This window comes from Lutjanus erythropterus, chromosome 8 (genome assembly GCF_056507025.1).
Source record: "Lutjanus erythropterus isolate fLutEry1 chromosome 8, fLutEry1.hap2, whole genome shotgun sequence".
Classification (NCBI taxonomy): Eukaryota; Metazoa; Chordata; class Actinopteri; order Lutjaniformes; family Lutjanidae; genus Lutjanus; species Lutjanus erythropterus.
The window spans coordinates 22,851,145-22,857,587 of NC_139324.1; positions in this window are offsets into that span (position 1 = coordinate 22,851,145).

The following is a 6,443-nucleotide window of genomic DNA, read 5'->3' on the forward strand; positions in this document are numbered from 1 at the left end:
CAGCAGCAGGCTGTAAATCACAGCGACCTGTTAGGACCGCAGCGTTATGACAAACACTGTAACGTCTCTGTGTAAAGTGAGACTGCAGTGATAGCATCGCTCCGCTGCAATAAGTAGTCTGTTTTAATGTGAAAGCGACACCGTAACTGAACCGTTTTATGCGCACAAGTAAAAACTTTAATAGAGTCGTAATAAATGTGACTTTTTAAAGAAATGGTGGTAAATGGAAACAGCTACAGCCCGGGTACAGAGACAAAATAAATATAATAAAACCGAAACTTTTTACTGATGTTGAACTCAGACGGTGTCAATGCAGTGAAGGAAACTAGTAAACTTAAAGCCTCTTAACCTTCACACATTAATGCCTGTTTACTCATGCGCCATTTCTCTTTGATTACCAAACAAATTAGTGTGTTTTTTTATCGTGCTGTTACGCTATACAGTTAATTTAGGGTTTTCTCAGAGAAATCACGGTCTGTTCGCCAGAGATTGGAAAAAACTACTAACAAACAAATAGTTGCTATAGGGGAGAGCGGGGCATTTTGTCACACTTTTTGTCTTTCACTTTAATTTCTTGGTCTCAATACACACAGTCACTAATTTTCCACATTAAATTACATAAAAAAATTCTTGTGCACAAATGCATCACCTTTCTATTTTTACTTCTCACCTGAATATAGACTTAAAAATGTTTAAGTGCAGAATGTGTATCTGTGACAAGTTGCCCCATCGTGGAGGACATTGTCACACTGCAGGGTAAATTGTGACATTATATTTTTCAAGAACATAAATAGCGGATTTACACACTCATTTTGAAATTTGAAGTCTGACTTACATATATTTATTGAATATCATTAATATTTTCCAGCTTTACTTGCTTCACTGCCCTTAGTCTTTTATAATTTGTGGTATGCTGCTATTGTTGCTCTTTCATTTATAATTTTATTTTTCTCCTTCTGTTCACCTGTTTCTACAAAAAGATTTTTGCATCATAATATGCAAAAACTAAAGGCTTATTATTCACCATCCTGTGTATGTCTACCATTTTGTGGCCACACCATTTATAACAATTTAATCTCTTCAACTAATAATGTGTGAAGCAGTATATTGGCAAAAATGTTGTTGTTTATATGTTGCAAAAAAAAACATCAACTTTAGCAGCTAGCGAAGTTGGCTTCTGCAGAGTTGCAGCTGGATAATAATGCATAATGGGGCAAACTGTCACGTGTAAAGAGGCAGCAGAAGAAAACATATTTTTCTCCCCTCTGTTCTGTGCAAACATAATATATTTGAACACACTTAATTATCACAGTGTGCTACATAAACAATGCAGTTCAGCTTTTTTACTTACATGGTTGAAAAATGTGAAAATGAGATCACCATGACATATACAGAATGTTAAGAGCAAAATGACTTCAGAACAGTGAGTTGCACATGCCGTTGTTAGATTATTTTAAATAGCGCCCCCTGCTGTTGGAGATATATCCAGTATGACAACTTATCCATGTGACAAGATGCCCCTCTCTCCCCTCCTTAGCGTTTTCAGATACCTGTACTTTACTTGAGTATTTATTTTTCTGACAACCCTTTACTTTTACTGCCCACATTTTAATACAAATATTTGTACTTTCTGCTCCTTACATGTTCAAAATAGACTCCTTACTTTTGTTTTAATGCATTTGAGAAGTTATTGATTATTTTTGTCTTGATGGCGCGCTGCCTACCCAACGTAAGGACCGATTTCCACCGTAATGGTTGGGACAATAACACATAGAAAAGATATTTCCTTGATGTATCCATCAGTAAATATCACAGACGGTGGATGTCTCAGTACCTCTACTTTTACCAGTCTTTTTTTCCTCACAGGTATCTGTACTTCTTCTTTAGTGCAAAATATGAGTACTTTTGCCCCCTCTGCTATTCACAGTAGGTTATAAAATGTGCGCCTTGGATCTATAGTTTCTGGATATATACAGTATATAGGCCAATATATAACTGTGTCGACTTTTATGATATTTGGACCAGGAGACTAACTCGTTCTCTTTTTTTTTTTTATTTTTATTTTTTTTATTTTTGGACTTTAAAATCTCCCTGTGATATTCCTGAGGGACCTCGGCTCGGTGTAGATGTTAAAACTTAGCCTGTTTCATTTAACTGTAAAAAGACACAAACACACAGTCCTCGTCTCAGCATATCTACAGGCTTGATTTATTTTCTACAAGAAAAGGGACTGATAAAAGTGCAATACTCTGTAGCTTATCCTGCACAAACCCTCATTTAAATATATTTATATAATGATAGTGAATAGATTTGTATTTTATTTGCCTATTATTTTTTTGTTTAAAATGTATTTATTTTTATCTCATTTAATCGATATTTAGTGCTCTTATTGTTGAGCTGGCCTATTTAGGTAGTCAGTTTTTTGTCGAATAATTAGAAATGTATAATATGTAGCCATAGAGTTTTCAGGTGCGTGCTATTTTTTAGTTTACTGTTATAATTACATCTGCATAAAATCTGTTTAATTTGTTCTAATATTTCAAAATAAAGGAAATGCGCAGAATGGATTTAGTTAGAAAGTCATCACGATCAGCGTGTTTTTATGGGCTCTTTTTTTCAATCCTTTTTAATAGTGAGCTGCTCTGCAGTGCCTAAACTTTGTCGTTTTAAAATATAACGTTCACTAAAATAATTATTCACTTCTAGCCTACGTTTCTGACTATCTCTCGTGTTCCAAAAATATTCAACCTGCGATTAAAACGTAAAGATGAAGATAATTAGTTTATTTCCTGCTTTGATCTTTGGCTTTTGTTTGTTTGTTGCCGTTGTTTTATGCAAATTCTTCTTTAAATGTATTATTGGTAGCATAGGTATAGATGTCGGGGGATGGTGGGGACAAGCCCCCCCTCAATATTTAGAGCGTGGGCATTTCCCCTTACCCCAATAAAACATTTAAGAGACAGCAGAAGACTTTTATTTTAACAAACCGCTTACCTGAGATCCTTACTGTATTATATCACATTAATTTTGAGTTGTTACCTGGTGCCTAAACTTTGTGTTTTCCTGTAGCCTAAGTAAATCAAAACCTTACCACTATAAATTGATGCATAAAATAATTCCCAGAATGCATGAAATGAAGTGTTTGACGCACAAAATGTCCCGGAGGAGGACTCCGCTTGATACGTGATCCCGCAGTGTGTAAATGAAACCTACGTCCTTTCGTGCGAGTTTGAAGATGGTGAACTTCGACCCCTTGGTTGCACAATTTCTTATTAAATTCACAATTTAACACCCGCTCCAACATCCCAGACCAACCAGATGCTGGTGATTCAATATTTTACGCATGAACATGAGCGTCAGGTGAGTGCAGATCTTTGCACACTGACCAGTCTCAGTTCTCACATCTTCAACTTCTCGATGTCTGCGACTCCTGCAGTTGCTCTCCACACTATATTTAGAGCGTGTAGTCCTGCAGGAGGACCGCAGTCCTTGGCCCCGCCGGGGTGGAAGGTGCTGAAACAACCGGAGAGCTGCTTGCTGTCAGTTTGAATGCTTTACTGCGCGCTGCGTGCTCTGTCCTCGGGGTCAGGCGGGGTCAGAAGCCCTCTTTTACTAATTGAACATTAACGCCGCTTTTGACCGTTTCCGCCCACCTTCCCTCCACGTGTCTGTCTGGTAGGATGAAGTCAAAAAACAAAGATCCTTCAGAGAGATTTTGGGTTTATGACCGTATTTTGCGCCCAGTTTGGTTAAAAACGGAAAACCAAACAAAACTGTCAAGAATAGCGTGTTTTATTAGCCATAGTGTGAAAAACTGCTACTAGATTAATTTAGAGAGTGTTTGAAAGAAAATATTTGAATCCACTGACGCTTATAAAATGTTCTATTTGCTGCACACCTTTGGAGATATTTATCTGAATTTTAAAAAAGAGAGAGAGAGAGAGAGAATCAAACCTTCAGATGCTCCGCTCATGCTTCAGATTTGGATTAATGAGATGCCATCGGGACTATAACTGGGATCTAAACAACAAACAGTTGGTTTTTAGCTTTTACTGCTTGTTTTTAACGAGTCTCCTTCCACAGAGATTTAAACCCACCCTCCTCCACACAGGCAGAATATTTAGCCTACTTATTTACTTTGCCCGAACTTTACACACACACGTTCATCAAAAAAAAAAAAAAAGAAAAAAAAAAAAGAAGAGAGAATGCAGGACGTGTAAATTCCCATCAAAATGATATTCGTATAATTTTACATTCCTCATTCCTCTCCGATTTTCTGAGTATCTACTCAATATCTAGTTCTAAGCTCAAATAAAAATAGTCGCTGTAGCATTATTGTAATTAAATCGCATAAAATACACATAATATCTCAATGCATTAACGCCAGTTTATGTTATGTGCGCTAAACGCTTTTGACTTTTATATGCTGTATTGACGGCTACGCCTCAGTAAAATCCGCAGACAGTGTATGCACAACATATGTTTTTTGTTTGTTTTTAAACCTTAATATATTTTTGTTAGCTCTCTTAATTAGTTGTGATGTTCTGAACTTTATTTCTGTTTCTACAGACTGTTGCTTTATTATGGAGGTGCGCGCTTTAATAGACTGTTGTTGTTGTTGTTGATGTTGTTTTAAACACTTTACAATGAAGGGCACAAAATTATGTTATTGTTTGTTGTTGCACCAGCAAACCAATTAGGAACTAACTGCTAGTGAACCATCAGTTAACGAGTTTTTCACAATCCTTTGTTTTTTTTTAGTAGTTAATGATCAGTTAATCAAGAAATGAGTGAGGGACTGATCCAGTCCGTTAACAAGTTCTTCCCTAATATTTCTTAATGGAGGACCTTGCAGTAGATAATGATACTAGTTATTAGGTTTTGTGCCCCTTTTTTGTAAAGTGTTACTTTTTCAATTGACAAAGCCTCATTTCCAGGAGCCGCAGCAGGTTGACCTCAGCCTCAGGCCTGCTCCGTGCAAACAGCCGTCTCTGCTCTGACGGACCAAACCAGCAGCGAACATCCTCAGCTCTTTTTTCACGGGTCTGTTTGTTGTGCCGCTGACGGGAAATGTGTGAAATCTGTTTTTCACCGCGCTCTCGTCAGCCTCTCGTCTCTGTTGTTGAGCTCCAGGCCCGCAGACTGATGCAGCTCAGAGCAAAGTCTCAGCGAAGAGACTGAAAAACAGATTTAATCTTTGGAAACCGATTATCTTTGACCAAAAGTCGTTGCAGCAATAACTTTAAGTATTAGTCTATTATTATCATTATTATTATTAGAATTATTATTAGCCCACTATGTATTTGAATATTATTATTTGTGTTTAATATTTAATAGCATTTTATATTATGTTTGTCTATATATTTACTTACAATGCTATTAAAAATACTTTTCTTTGCATCAGATCAAAGGCAAATTATTTTGTTTTTATTTTCCCAACGTAATATTAAACGCAATAATAATAATAATAATAATAATAATAATAATAATAATTTAAAATAGATAAATTGATAATGAATTAATCGAATAATTTTTTAAGTGTTACGTTGTTACGTTGTTTTAGGTCATTTTACACCAGTATTGTTTTCATCAGCGGCGGGGATTTAACTTGCAACTCTTTAAGTATACATTCAAAGACTAATAAATGAGTATACAGTTAGTTATTTAGAAGAATGAATGATTAAAGTCCCTTCATCTCCGCTCCTGAATGATTTCCATCTAAACACGTCAGTGTATTGTCCATAATGTGTATTTTGCTGTTACCGACCTGCAGACACGCTGGAATAAGCGCTCAATAAGCCGAGCAGAGTTAAATTATTTCACTTGTTAATCTTCTTGTTCCTTTTCGTGTCCGACCTCGCGGCCCAGGGATGAGCCCACCTGTCCTGCTGCAGCTCCTCAGCTGCCGGGGGACACAATGAAGCTGTAATGTGACTTTTCCTACAATCCCTGGTAATGATGGAATCAGCGGCTCACTCACACTCGGCGAAAAGACAGACATTAAAATGACTCTGGGATGTTCCCCTCGAGGCGAGGGCCTCGTAGAGTCCTCGACAGTCTGAACTTGAATGATGAACCTTCGGAGTAAAGTGAAGCTGTGGGATCAGAAAGCAGACTGGTGAGGTCAGTAAATGCATCATTTAACTCAAACTGACAGCATTTCAGCATTTTATTGTTCAGTTTGCACAGAGATGTGTGTGTAAAGCGTGTATTGGCATAATGAGGAAAAAAGACAAGCTAATGTATTTTTCCATATGCTACATTATGGAGTCAGTTCATTAAGCTGCTTCAGTCCAAATGACGGTTCGTCTTCCAGGACGCGCGTTCTCCTCCGCTGCCATTGGACGAAACACTTTGTCTAGCTGTCTTTCTTCACTTCTCATTGGACGAGCGGGTTTGACAGGGAGCAGGAGGGCCGCCCCCCTGCGCCTGGAAAAAAACTC